At 33.3% G+C, this 15,601-nt stretch overlaps 1 long non-coding RNA gene across 2 annotated transcripts; it reads right to left on the bottom strand.

Annotated features, from left to right (window-relative positions):
* Positions 1–490: 490 nt before the first annotated feature.
* LOC138348573 (uncharacterized) lies at positions 491–15,335 on the bottom strand. Of its 2 annotated transcripts, XR_011221296.1 has the most exons (4): positions 14,890–15,335; positions 9,114–9,174; positions 4,272–4,376; positions 491–4,179 (listed from the first exon to the last, which is right to left on the bottom strand). It is a non-coding gene; the product is annotated as an uncharacterized lncRNA (long non-coding RNA). The 2 variants fall into 2 exon arrangements; XR_011221295.1 differs by having other exon boundaries at positions 491–4,376.
* Between the last annotated feature and the right edge of the window lie 266 nt (positions 15,336–15,601).

The following is a 15,601-nucleotide window of genomic DNA, read 5'->3' as shown; positions in this document are numbered from 1 at the left end:
AATTTCGTGTCTCCTCCCTTTAGGATGAATTAGAGAACAACTAGTGTAGTAAGAATTGCTGCTAAATACTACAATTCATGCACTAGTTTTCAATCTCAACGCTTATTCCTATGTTTTATTACATGCTCTATGTGTACCATTTTCTTTTTCTGATAAGTCACGATATAGAGCAAGAGCTAATTTCAAAAAGAAATATGGTCATTAGTAGCACCAGGGTATTCAACTCAAGCAGTTAAAACCCCTGGGACAGACCTGGCAGAAGAAGGTAAAATATATGTGCAATTATCTTCTTGAATTCTTGTTCACAAATTTTCCTTTCCATGTGTTAGTTTGAAGATGATTTTAAGATATTAGCACAAACTTGTATGAAGTTTTGATGATTTTAAAAACTTATTGATCTAACAAGGAACCAGATTCTTTTTATTGGAACTGCCGACAGTGAGATGAATGGTAAACTCACTGTGAGGTATATTTGTGTGCTATCATCAAAAAGAGGAAAAATGTTATATTCTAGGTGTTTTGATAATCCTCACAAATGAGGGGACCTGGTCCCTGTTAGAGTGCTCTCGTCCAGATATAAATGGGGTAAAGCGGTAAAAGTTGTCATGTTAGGTTGTAGGTGAAAAGTCCAGCGTCCTACACCAATAAGGAGAGCGGACGAGATTATATGTTTTAGTATCTCTCAAATGCAGGGACCTGGTCCCTGGCAGAGTTCTCTACATCTGATACATAATTGGTGTACAGCTATAAAGTTAACCTGTCAGTGGTAAGTGAGGCGCCAGCGTACTGAACCAATCAGAATGGAAGAGGGTTTTTATCCAACAATTAATAACTCTTTATGGTTGATAATTTCAACATGACAAACAACATATTAAGTTAATTCATTGAAGAAGAGAGAGAGCGGCAAGCCTTTGTCAAGAACTCAAGCATTAAAGAACGCAGCAAGGGACCTGGTCTCGAGAAGTCTGCGCATAAGAAAAGGACGAAAAGACAACTGTCAAAAGCTGCCAACTCTGAGGGGTTGGTGCATAGCTTATCATAACAGCAGACTCTCATTCAATAGCCTCGTCCCAAGGGTTTGTGTTCATTTGAATATATTCTATTCTCCAACAACACAAACACAAGTTTTGGAAAACAAAGTTTTAGATTTTCGGAAAATGCAAAATCTCAAAAAGCAAAGGCCATCTTCAAGAAGTATCATCCTAAGAGCAACAGGGACCAGATAAAGCTTCAAGCTCTATATTTTTCATAGGATTATATCTTACATTCTTACATTGTATATATGTTTCTAATTTATAAAGGATTCAGATAATTGGTTCAGGTTTGTAAAAATCTAAATCATTTAAGGTTAACTGATTTAGTGGGCAACATTGTTTTGTTGCTTAGCCAAATTCTAAGTCATCTAGAGTTAGGTGGTATAGTGGTCGGTGTGGTATCCGCTTAGCAAAGTCTAAGTTATCTAGGGGTGATAGATTAGTGGGCGGTGTTGTATCCGCTTAGGCTCTTCAAGTAATAGGTAGATTACTTGACTGTGAGATTAATAACTTTTCCTCACATTATTTTTAACCGGCTTTCACTTTTGCTTGAGAAGATTAGTGAAGATGGTTAAAAATCCTATGCAATGTTGGGGTTCAAATGTTGGGTTGGAGTCAATCAATTACCCAAAGTAGGATGAATCTATATCAACCAAATATTCAAGAAATAATTATCTTCTTATAAATTTTAGAATGGAAGTTCCAAAAAATAAACTTTTAACTATATTGATCGAAACATAAACAACAAAATATGAGTTTTTGGATCTCAAAGTAGTGTCATCTAGTGCGTATGATTTTGAATAAAGGACATGGCAAGACACCATTTAATCCAAATTATTTGAGCGACATACGTAATTTCATTGAACTTCAGGGGATGTGTTTTTATATTTTAATTAACTTATCAATTAGACAACTAATTATATAAGATGTATAATATTTAGATTATGTATGCAGAGGCCTTGAATAAGAGAAAATCTCTATTGATGAATCAAATTTTTGTACAACTTTTTAAAAATACAAATATAGACAATGAAACAATTACATATCTTTTCTTAATTCTTTGCTGATAAACGACTACAATAAAATGAAGAATTAATAACAAAATTCATAAACACTAAGAATCAAATTTTCTTCGTCTATGATTAAAAATACAATTCATCTCTTTTTTGGATAAAATATTCTTGACCATTTATCATAGGGTTGTACCCTCTGAAAAGCATTTATATTAATACATGTTCAGAAGTTTATTATTGATGTAGTTCACCAGTGCGCGAAGCGCTGGCAATTTACCTAGTTCATATATAAGATGTTATGGAAAGTCTAAAGTAGTAGCGTTACTATACACCAACTCAAAAACTAATGTACATTAACATTTACCGTCAAGCAAACTCTCAGAAAATATTATTGATCTAATAGTAACTTTAACCAGTTGACTATACTCAAATGCTTGACATATGACTTGTTCAGAAAAACCCTTTGTTGGATTGGGTTTTAGGGCTTTACACACAACATAACAAATTTTATCAGTAAAGACTCAAGTTAGAATAATCTTCTGGACAATCAGAGCGTGTTTATTGTTAAGTTGATTGCAAATTTACTTTCAAATTGCAATCTCCAACAATAGATTCAGAATTATCACTTCAGTAAGGGATCTCTTTCATATCACATATCTGAATGACAAGTAAAAAGTTCGAGCTGTGTGATCCCAATAAAATAAATAACAAAGCACAACGAGTTCTATCATTTAAGTCTCAATTTAGAGTAATCTTCTGGACAGCCAGAGCTAGGTATTTACTGTTAAGTTTCTTAAAAGCCATAACATCAAGATTATCTCAAGCATGATATGCAGAGAAAAACAATCCATACAGTAACTTGAACGAGCCACCCCAACACACACATGACTATCAAAATTTGAACTTTCAACATACATTCAATAGAACATAGCAAATCAAACAAAACCCACAGGCCATAGCATCTTGCACATTTAAAGACATGATTTTGCAGAGATAACCACATTCCTACTATCATCTAGAAGGACTACAATGTGACATACAAAGACAGTAGCCTCAAAACTCAGTATAACAAGGAAATAGATTTGGAGAAGACATACCTGTCTAATAGTACTTTAATTGTTTTGTGGCCTGCTTAATTCCGTAGGAATATATTGTACATGACTTGTCTCATCCATGATGATAGGAATCAAACAGTGTATTAGCGCAATACAAAACGAGACCATTCCATTGATCCCTTGGTATCTGAGTTGGTCTATTTTTCATCAAGGCATCTTTGGTCTTATATTTGGTCACTTACATCGCCTTCAAGTCGCATTTATAGTCCCTCCATTTTTTTATTGACTTTTTCACTAACTCTTCTCCACATATCGGAATGGAGAACTTTTTCCGAAAAGATTGGTAAAAGTTAACCAGATAATATCATGTATAAGAAAGCAATGATACTTGTTAAGAATAATAATTTTATACCTTAACAAATTCCACCAACTTTGTCTTTTCTTCGTTATCAAACACTCACCAGTCATTTGCACATAACAGTGTCAAATTTGGAGTTCTAACAAAGATCCCTAGAAAGCTTGCCAGCTTTGATCCCTCTTTTCCAATGGACTGATTACGACTATTAAATGACACAACAATTGTCTTCCCCGGTGATAGATTCCAAACATCTTTTAATAAAGTAGGTCTACAAATTTTATCGTCTATGAAGGACGTGAAAAAATTCAGAACTCACTTGTGACAGTCATTAGAGAAAGAATAGGTACAATGCAACAATCAAGTTAAATGGTTTAACAGAAGAAGACAGTAAGTTTGGTTTGGAAGTGTGACAGTAAAGGAAAACACACTGTTAATTCTGCTTACAGTGATCTTAATTCCTCCAACAATCAGATAAAATTGTTGGCAATGAAGATGGTTTGGAAAGTGAAAGTACCTTGCAAGGGAGCTTTTTCAAGTGTCTCTCAGCAAAAGAAAAAGAAATACAATCAAACGCCACACACATATATAAATAGAGTAAAAGAACTTTCTTAAATACATCACACAATCCTAATTAGTCAGGGGAGATTTTACTGGTTATTCATTATATTGTTTCAATGCTCTTGCTCAGATCCTCCAACTTCTTCAACCGCATTTTCTCGCTTTCACCCATCAGTTGCACATACATCAATAAACATATAAGAATGTTTGTGAATATGAAGATCAATACAAAGTTCTTGTAAATTACAGTTACCTCCATCAATCTTGATATTAGCTGGATTTTTTTGCTTCTGTTTTTCATTGAAGGCCTCAAGAGATTCTTTGTACTCTTTTTCATGCATTCCACAAATAAAGATCCCTGGGTCCATATCATTTCGTTAACACTTCACAACCACATCTATGATTAACTAGACTCTGAGGATGTATTACTAGATTTGACTTATCATATTATGCACAATCTCACAAACTTAACGAAACGAGCTCCAACTCCATCCAGAGAGAAAGAGAACAAAAAAAAAACAGCTAATGAAAAGGGACAAAAGATTATTATCCATGGTGTTGGAATGAGTGCGTCCACTAACAGTTAATGGACCAGGTCCCTTGACACAGTAAGAACAAAATGTAAGCACAGACAGTGATCAGCATCTACTATACGTCAACAGACCAGGTCCGTTGACTCAGCAAGAATAGTAGTTGAAACAAATGCAGAAAGTAAATGGCTGTAACTAAAATTTACACAACGATTTTACGTGGAAACCTCCTTGCTCAAGGGAGTAAAACCACGACGTATTGCATAGGATTTTTAACCATCTTCACTAATCTTCTCAAGCAAAAGAGAAAGCCGGTTACAAACAATGTGAGGAAAAGTTATTAATCTCACAGTCAAGTAATCTACCTATTACTTGAAGAGCCTAAGCGGATACAACACCGCCCACTAATCTATCACCCCTAGATAACATAGACTTTGCTAAACGGATACCACACCGACCACTATAACACCTAACTCTAGATGACTTAGAATTTGGCTAAGCAACAAAACAATGTTGCCCACTAAATCAGTTAACCTTAAATGATTTAGATTTTTACAAACCTGAACCAATTATCTGAATCCTTTATAAATTAGAAACATATATACAATGTAAGAATGTAAGATATAATCCTATGAAAAATATAGAGCTTGAAGCTTTATCTGGTCCCTGTTGCTCTTAGGATGATACTTCTTGAAGATGGCCTTTGCTTTTTGAGATTTTGCATTTTCCGAAAATCTAAAACTTTGTTTTCCAAAACTTGTGTTTGTGTTGTTGGAGAATAGAATATATTCAAATGAACACAAACCCTTGGGACGAGGCTATTGAATGAGAGTCTGCTGTTATGATAAGCTATGCACCAACCCCTCAGAGGTTGGCAGCTTTTGACAGTTGTCTTTTCGTCCTTTTCTTATGCGCGGACTTCTCGAGACCAGGTCCCTTGCTGCGTTCTTTGATGCTTGAGTTCTTGACAAAGGCTTGCCGCTCTCTCTCTTATTCAATGAATTAACTTAATATGTTTTTTGTCATGTTGAAATTATCAACCATAAAGAGTTATTAATTGTTGGATAAAAACCCTCTTCCATTCTGATTGGTTCAGTACGCTGGCGCCTCACCTACCACTGACAGGTTAACTTTATAGCTGTACACCATTATGTATCAGATGTAGAGAATTCTGCCCGGGACCAGGTCCCTGCATTTGAGAGATACTAAAACATATAATATCGTTCACTCTCCTTATTGGTGTAGGACACTGGACTTTTCACCTACAACCTAACATGACAACTTTTACGGCTTTACCCCATTTATATCTGGACGAGAGCACTCTAACATGGACCAGGTCCCCTTATTTGCGAGGATCATCAAAACACCTAGAATATAACATTTTTCCTCTTTTTGATGATAGCACACAAATATATACCTCACAGTGAGTTTATCATTCATCTCACTGTCGACAGTTCCAATAAAAAGAATCTGGTTCCTTGTTAGATCAATAAGTTTTTAAAATCATCAAAACTTCATACAAGTTTGTGCTAACATCCTAAACTCATCTTCAAACGAACACATGGAAAGGAAAATTTGTGAACAAGAATTCAAGAAGATAATTGCACATATATTTTACCTTCTTCTGCCAGGTCTGTCCCAGGGGTTTTAACTGCTTGAGTTGAATACCCTGGTGCTACTAATGACCATATTTCTTTTTGAAATTAGCTCTTGCTCTATATCGTGACTTATCAGAAAAAGAAAATGGTACACATAGAGCATGTAATAAAACATAGGAATAAGCGTTGAGATTGAAAACTAGTGCATGAATTGTAGTATTTAGTAGCAATTCTTACTACACTAGTTGTTCTCTAATTCATCCTAAAGGGAGGAGACACGAAATTGGAATCTACATGTAGAGGTTGTACCCCAGCTTGGTTTTCAGATTGAATTGTGTGTGTCTTTATTATGCCTCTTAAAACACTCTATTATCTCCTTTGTGGTACGGAATTCTCCCTGTTACTCTTTTCCCCTTATTTTTGAATAGTAAAACCACAACTTAGCTCTACTCATTACATGTTAATTCTTCCATTATCTCTTTAATTCACACTACATGTCTCTAGAAACTACACACACTACTTATCCTCCTATATTACGATTTCATAATCATACACAAAACATCCATATAAGTAAAAGGATAATCTGTAAAAGAAAAGCATAAAATAGAAAACAATTGCATTTAGCATTACACACTGCTGCAGCAGATACCTCGCAAACTGAAATACAACAAATGAAAATATAAAGCAAAATCTAATACAAGTAGGACTTGTATCAGCTTGCGGAAATTATGTTGAAGGAAGGGATGGAGCTTGATTTTTGGGTTAGGTGGCTTAGCACAACACACGATGCACAAAATACAGCTCTCACAGAAAACTACTCTACACTACAATCCTCATATATCACAATTTGATTACTGATACACAAAACAGTCAGTATTGTCCATTCACATACAAAAGAATCAGAGCGCATCGGCTTACCATTAGGTTGTGACTAAGGGTGAGAAATATATGGCGGACGAAGGATACGGAGATGGAAACTATGAAGTTGAAGACTAAGAAGATGAAACTTCAGATCAATTTTGTGAATCTTGGAGTTGTCCTTCGGATGGGAATGGAGAAAGAGAGATCGAGCATTTTGGGATTTCTAAATTTTGTGGATGAAAAAGTACTTAGATTTATTGAATGAAAACGAATTGAACTTTTTTATCAGATATTTAATATTTAATGTAATTGTCAATAAAGAGTTCATTTTTAATAGCTAAATGTCAATTGTCCCTAAAAGAGGAAACTGAGATTTCCAAGATAGTCTTTGAGCTAAGTTATGAAAAATTATCTCAAAACCAAAGAAAGAAGTTATGTTTTTAAATATAAAGAGCTAGTATATTCTGGGAGTAATATTGAGCACCGATACGTGAGATTGTTCAGAAAACTCCGAGCCGATATAAACCATGTAGCCACCATGGGTAGAAAAAGGTTCATACTTTTTAGATAATTTCTAAAGTGCTTTTAGCATAGACCAGTGGATCTACTTAGTAGTTCAGATTCTATACTCATGAGAAGGTATAGATCGGTCTTGTAAGCATGAGGCAAAACGCTATATCATCAAGATAGCTCTAAGTGATGGTTGCTGATTAGAGGAACTCCTACAACAATATTTTGTATTTAATATACATAAGAAATATTTGTATTTTCATAAATGGCATGTCAATTTTTTGTCGTCTAACCGTCTACTTCTATATTACAGTGATACACTCATTTAAATGGTGAGATTGTTCAAGGAATGACAAACTGATCGAGAAAGCTATCACATTTTGCATTAGGGAACAAACACTTGCTTAATTGCCTTTTTTTTTCTCCAATGTTGTTGAACAAAATTTTTCTATTTTGATAATTCATATTTTTTTACTGCTACAAGATGAGAAATTGAATGTATTAAGATCGTTTGTTCTTACTATTTTAAGTGAATTACATTGTTTTGATTTTGGTAATTTTTCTTTGTTACCTTCAAACTTATTTATCTTATGAATTATATTTTTTAGGTTATAAAAGAGGGTTAAATATGTGAATTAAGGTGAATTTATGATCAGTTCTTGATATTACAGTAACTGCTTGAGGAGCAATTATTATCTTTGCCGGCAATAACAAATGCCACAAAATGTGCTTTCTCCTAAAGTATCTTTTAATGGCAATAGTAAAGGACACTTTTAGCAGCAATAATAAGGGTTTTTACCGGCCCCCGACATACATGTCACTAAAGGCTTTAGCGACATTGGATCCAATGACATTTAATCAAATGTCGGTAAATGTATTTGTGGCAATAACTATTGCCGCTAAAGGTTCTCTACTGTGTAGTTTTATTAGCCTAGCAAAGAGACTCCATGACCACATGTGTTCCTTCTCAATTATTTTATGTATATATTAACTGAGTCTCCATTTTCGTTAAATATTGCCACATCTCTTAGAAGCTTTGTGTAGTATCTAACAAAGCAATTGAATAGTTTCCATGCACACTATCATTTCTCTTGAAGTTCGTCCTCCTTTCCAACTACTCATACCAGACGAATTATTGAAATATCATATCAAAACATTATAAAACTAGTAATATAGTAGACCCTTCTATACATTAATACAAAATCAGTGGGGTCATTTGATTGCTTACTAGCTACGTGGGATCATAATGCAACAATTGTTTATGCATGATAAATAATGACAAAATTGTTATATGGTGATTAACACGAAAGGATACATAACCTAGTGTTTTTGTCTCTGCTCGAATTTGAATCTATAACCTCTTGTACTCAAATCCACTTCATTAACCACTTGGTCACACCCTTGGGTGCCACATAATGTGTTAATTAGTCGTAGTATAGTTTTAAGACTTTCCACAACACTTAATAGGAAGAGAGAGAGAGAGAGAGAGAGAGGAGGAGTTAATTATGAAGGCACCTTGATATAACTAAAGAACATTTTCCAGCAGCAAATGCAATGATCATATTTACACCATGGAAACAGTCTCAGAGCAATTACCTCGTTGCTAAACAACAAGAGCAACATGTAGCACACATTCCTCAAATGGTTGCCCCAGGTCCTGAAACAATGACATGTTCACACTTCTCAGAATATAAGTACATTTACGACATATCACCTGAGATAAGCAGAGACTTCATATACATAATAGTGAACAAAATTTTAAACAGTTTGTTTTTTATTTTGGCCAACTTAAAATAGGAATCCTTCAAGCAAACAAATAAATCACTTCAGATTTTATTTTTTTTAATTATAACATTACAGTTGAATGCAAAAAAAAATGCATGTCCTTGGTCTCTCCTTTTTCTCGAGAATATAATACAAATATCTTTGATATTTTTTGGAACATTAACAAGGAAAGTTTCTGGTTACACCAGCTTAGGAAGTGGTTTTCCAATTATCAAAAGAATTACAATCAGATTCCATCAATTTACTAGATCATAGTCGGAATCCAACTTTTTTTTATGAAGAACATAGTTTGCGAGAAATTGTATTTCAAGTTAAATTAACTTGTGTCACATAATGATTGATGGGTGATAACACTTGTTTTTAAAAATATGGGAAGTGATTTGAAAAATGATGTAATAATATAAGTTTCAAATTGTTTAGGAGGTAATAAGATATATGCATAGCTAAAGTGTCTTTTTGAAAATTCGGGACAACCTTAGGTGTCACTTTATGTTTTTTATCAAACCAACGAATACAATAGACCCACTAATTTAAATCAAGACCCACCCTGATAATCACATCCCTAAATATTGGGATTTTAACCACCCATCACAAAAAAATACAAGGACTATACCTATCATGATAGTAGTCATTGATGCATTGAAATTAAGCAATGATAATTAACACCACTTTGAATTCAACTTTCAGTTGTTGGTTACAAGAGCAAAATGGTAAACCCCACCTCTAATAGCAATACTCAACAATTCTCTTTCTAACAAATCCAAAAGTAAAATTGATAAAAGATAAGATAGATCTATTTTCTCTCACTTCCCAACTATTCATACTTTCCAAAACGAGTTTTCCCCACTCACTCAGCGGATCGCCGTTTGTATCATTAGTCGGGCTCGCTAAACTCACTCGACAGATCACCATTTGTATCATTCAGCTCGTCTAGCTTGAGGTGTTTGAACTTAAATGGGCAAACTCGATGGAATACGCTCTTCATGCTCAGTGAATTGCCGAATATCACCTTGTGCACCTAAGATAACCTTCAAGTTTACTCTTTGGTCTGTCACTTTTGGTGATACATTTGGGTTCACCAATTTACTTTAAAACTTTGACATTAGACAATGTCCATTTTGCCGAGATTCAATCATTTGGGCAATTCTCCCTTTCGATTAGGAAAACATTAGGTTAGTGATTTCTACTCTTTTCAGTGTTTTTGGCCTTTGTTTAAAATATTCTTCCTTGACTTGTGCTTTAGACTTCGTAGTTTTAAATCATCTACATTACAATTAACATACTTAGATTACATACTTTGGAAAATAACAAACAATCACCTACAAGCCTTGAAAACTTCAAAGAAAGCTAATTTGCCTTTTTAAAATTACCTTGGCTTGTTCTTTATATAAATAATAATAGAAATAAAATATCAATCAATAATGGCTTAACAATACCCACAGTGTAACGAAATCCTAAACCCCGAGAAAATTCATGATCATTCTACCCCACATGGGTTCTTTTTACATCATTAATGTAAGTTTAAAACCCTCCCCCAAGAGTAACCCTCTAGATTCTAAGACTTAAGAATTAATTTACAAGTTAAGAGAGTAAATCACAAACATATGTCAAAGAAATTAAGGAAAAAACAGTAGAAGAATACCCTAAGTCTCCTTCTCTCTTCCCAAGAACAAATTGCAGAAAATAAGAGGGTTTTGAAAATAAGAGGGACTTCAAACACCCATCGATTGCAACCCCTACAAACTTTTTGTTGCTAGTGTGGAAAATATGACGCCAAAGCGACAAGACTCTGTAATTATGAGTTCATCAACAGCTTGGAACAAACATCCAAATTTCGAACAGACCCTTGGAACTAATTTGGAGTCCTGCACGTGAATAATGAATATACTACCCCACCAAAAATGGTATTTTGAGAGTCAATAAAATGAATCAAAAAACCAACGGAAGTTGTCTCACTGAAAAAATTACCCAACTCAACACTATAGAAAAAATAGTTTAAAACAAGCAACCAAAACCTTTATAAATATGTTTATTGTTTTGTATTTTGTATGAGTAACTTTCATATGAAACACACAAAAAAATTGATAATATATTACTCCCTCCGTTTCACAAGGAATGACCTAGATTGACTTGAAACTCCAGAAAAGACTTTTGAATCTTGTGGTCCTAAATTAAAGTTAGGTCAAATGTACAAAATTTTCTTTTGATCATGTGACCTTAAATATTTCACGTGGAAACCCGAAACTAAAATGTTACAAAAAAAAAGAATGAGGTCATTCTTTTTGAAACATACTAAAAAGAAAATGAAGTCGTTCTTTTTTAAACGGAGGGAGTGTTATTTGTTTAGACAAAAGTAGAAATAGTGATAATCATAGAAGTAGTTTCACTAATTAAGGTGAACCATAGAGTTTCACCAAATATAGAGAAACCAAATCAAAACTAGAGCGGAAAATAATTGATTTCTCACCAATTCATTTCTCACTTCTCAAAAAAATCATTTACAAAAAAGAGAAACATGTAGACACCACTGGTGTTTCCAAAATGTGCGGTTAGTAAAGATCCATTCCAGATCGGTCCAGTAAAGACTAAATAAGTCAGCTTCCAGTCATTTCAAGCGTCCTTGCCCATTATTGGCTACCTCCATCCATTTATGCAGACCTCTACGGACATTCGACAACCTACAAAAACTCCAAGGAATACCAGATAGGAATACATCAATCAATTTCTAGTGAATTCCAACCATTTTTTGTAACCTCCATGGACTTCTAGCGACATCCAACAATTCAAGCGACACAAAATTTAGGTTTGTGCAATCTTTAAACCTCAAAGCACTACTAGATCTATCTTAACATTCTCTTGATCTTCAAAGAATAAATAGAATATATAAGTGACTCTATGTCTTAACATAATTATATCTTATTCAAAACATAGTTGCACATTTTGTTGTTTAAATCCTATGAATTTCAGAATCATCCCTTGATATACAATGGAAAGAAATCAAGGGAAGATTATAAATCCACAAGCTTTGAACAATATACACCGCAACTAAATTCTAAATAAGATATAGATAGGCTAAGATATAAAATAATCACTAATACATTCTTAAAAAAGAAAGATCAACAGAATATCGAGATAGACTTGGTAGAGAAGTTAGATTTGAAGATAGCAAGAAAATTAAATTTGGGTGTCATCTGAATTGCTAGATGTTGCCGGAGGTACAAGGAGGTATCAAAAAAGTGTTTGAAAATTGCCGGAAATGGATGGATGTAGCCTTATCTGGTCCTTATTGGAGTTGTATATTGTCGGATGTCCCTAGAGGTCACCATAAATAGCTCAAGATTATCAGAAATGGCTAAAAGTCACGGGAATTACTCGAAGTCGCCCTATCTAGTCGTTCCTAGACATATATGGAATGGATCAGTACATTATTGACCACACATTTTGACAACAATAGTTTTGACGGTAGTTAAATTTTGTTGGTGGTGAGAGAGGAGAAGGTGAAAAAGAAAGAGGACAATACAAAAGAGATAGAGATCAAAGCATTTCCGAAATGAAATATCAATTGATAAATGAAAGTCAACAAATATTAACTACAATCTAATATAGAATTAATTCATTTATATGGAAGCATAGAAAAAAATATTAATTTTTTGAGACAAAAGTAGAAATAGTGATAATGATAGAAGTAGTTTTCACAAGGAAAAAGGAAACCAAATTGAAATGAGGATGAAAACTCTTTGGTTCCTCACCAATTGAGTTCTCACTTCTAAAACTAATATTATTTACAAACACAAAAGAAGGGAAACTTGTTGGTACCAAGTGATAAAATTTGGTTTGCATAAGCACATGTTTTGGAAAATTATATATATGGAATAAAATTAAATTATATCTTTCATTTTTTGTCTTTTCTGGCGAAAGATACTCATACAAAAATTAAAACAATGAATATGTTGATAAATTAGAAAATGGACAATCCATACATAAGGATCATTTTTAGCATAACTTTACTCATTAGTGTTATATCACAATTTTACTTAGAAAAAACAATTTGAAAAAATAATACTTATAAATAGAGTCGTCACTTTATCTTTTAAAGAAATTAAGAGAACTTCATTCTAAAGACTTTAACAATGAATATATTTATAAATTAGAAAATGGACAACTCATACATAAGGATAATTTTAAGCATAACTCTACTCTATAATGTTTCCCTATCATTAGTATTATGTCACTATTTTACTTAGAATTTTTTTTTTAAAAAAATAATACTTAGAAATAGAGTCGTTACTTTATCTTGTAAAGAAATTAAGAGAACTTCACTCTAAAGACTTCAACAAAAATTACGTCTAAATTTTTCTTAGAGAAACGGGTACGGGATTCTTATTTACACATCAAGAAAGTTTTTAAGACACTTAAAATTTCCGCTAACACAGAGTTATCTAGTGCGTTGAAATTATTTAAGTAAAAATAATTAATTAAGGTAAAAATATAATAAAGGTATTTAAGGGAAAAGTTGATTTTAAAAATGAAAAAAAAAACAAATGGTTGAACATTAGTTAAAACCATAACCAAAATGGTCAATTGAGTGAAAAATCACTTGATTAATAAAATCAGTAAATCAATACAAAATTTTTTTTGGTTCATCTTCAAGAAAATTTAATTAATTTGAAGTAAGTAAAGTTACAGTTAATACGAAATAAGAATCATAGAAATATAGAGTAGAGGAGAGAGTAAAAGTGGGTAGTTACCCAAGTACAGATTGCTGGACTAATAGGCTCATTCTTCAACTTTTCCTAAATTATAATGACGCTACCTTATTTAGGTTTTTTTAAGACCATTTTTGAACTGCTAAAATTTATGGGTTTAGCCTATTTTCTTTGTGTATGCATTGCTTGTATACATCTGCATCTACTGAACATCTTATGTACATTAGCTTCTAAAACCTCCAAATTTCCTTTCCTTTTTCTTTGGAGGAGTGGTGAGGCTGACTCCAAGAGGGGTGTTGTGTTTCAACCGAACCCGAGATGTAAGAAGATGAAAGATAGTCCGATGAACTCAATCGGAGGGAGTTTATGCTAGAAAAAGAGTAAGGATTTGTAGAGAGAAGGGAGAAATAATTTGACTATGTAAATTAAATTTAAATGACAAAGACACAAAGAAATCATGTTAAAATCTATACAACGGGCAATAAATAGAGGGTCTTGTTGTCCACAAAGCTTATGATAAAATTGAAGTAATAAATTGTAAATGGCAACTATCTATCTCTGAAGCTCTATTACAGCTCATCAGTACATGACAGACAACGCAAGAAAACAACCAATGTTGAGAGGAAATTACAAGAAAACACAACCCTATATTTAGTCATTTCATTTAATTTAAATTTGCTTGTGCTTTGTAGAACATATAGTTGGTTGATTCAACTGCCATTTCAACCTAGAGAATTTTTATTAAACAGGTTAATGCATTTAACCCTAATCTACAACTCACACAAGATCTCAAAGGCTAGATTCTGAATTTTAAGCAATCACAATTAAGACAGAAAAGATTATATGGAAACTCAACAAATAACTTAAGTCAAAGAAATTACCTTTTGTAGAGCAGCGCGCTAGAGATAACAAGAAAATAGGGATCTATTCAACTAGCACGAACAACGGTGCTTCGCCAGAGAAAGCTTTTGAATCCCAAACAAAATTGAAAAATCACAAACCTCTCTTCTTAGAATAGATGTAGATAGTTTATGAGCATCTTCTTCGTCTTGAATGAAAATTTTGTGCCCCCCCCCCCCTCTCCAAAAGGCTTCTCTAAATAGTGAGGGGGAGGTGGTTATAGAAGGAAGATTAGGTTAAAATTGAGGGAATTTTGAGTGGAAACATCAACGGAATTTGAAAATAAATACCTTGGATATGGCTTAGAAGAGTTGTATTTGTACTGATCTTGAACAATTCTCAATAGATTGAGAATAGGAGCCATTTGATCTTGAGAGAAGGAAAAAGAAGCACCAAAATACTCAATAAAGGTGAAAGAAATTGTAGAGATTTTTGGGGAAATTTCTGAATGTCTATTCGTATCTAATAGCACGTATATATACAAGCATAGTTATTGAATAAAAAAAATAAAGCGATAAAAATATATACCTGTCACCTTCTAATTTGCAATGCACCTAACCATATGTAAAAAACTATTATTCCATCAGATTGCTAACATGTGAGTCCATTATTCTAGATTGATCAATCCAACGTTTCACATTTGATCCGTCTCGTTTCGGATGAGAGGTTGAGATTACAACATGTCACATTCAG

This window comes from Solanum lycopersicum, chromosome 5 (genome assembly GCF_036512215.1).
Source record: "Solanum lycopersicum chromosome 5, SLM_r2.1".
NCBI lineage: Eukaryota > Viridiplantae > Streptophyta > Magnoliopsida > Solanales > Solanaceae > Solanum > Solanum lycopersicum.
The sequence above is the reverse complement of the archived record's forward strand: the minus strand, read 5'-3'. Positions and strand labels throughout refer to the sequence as shown.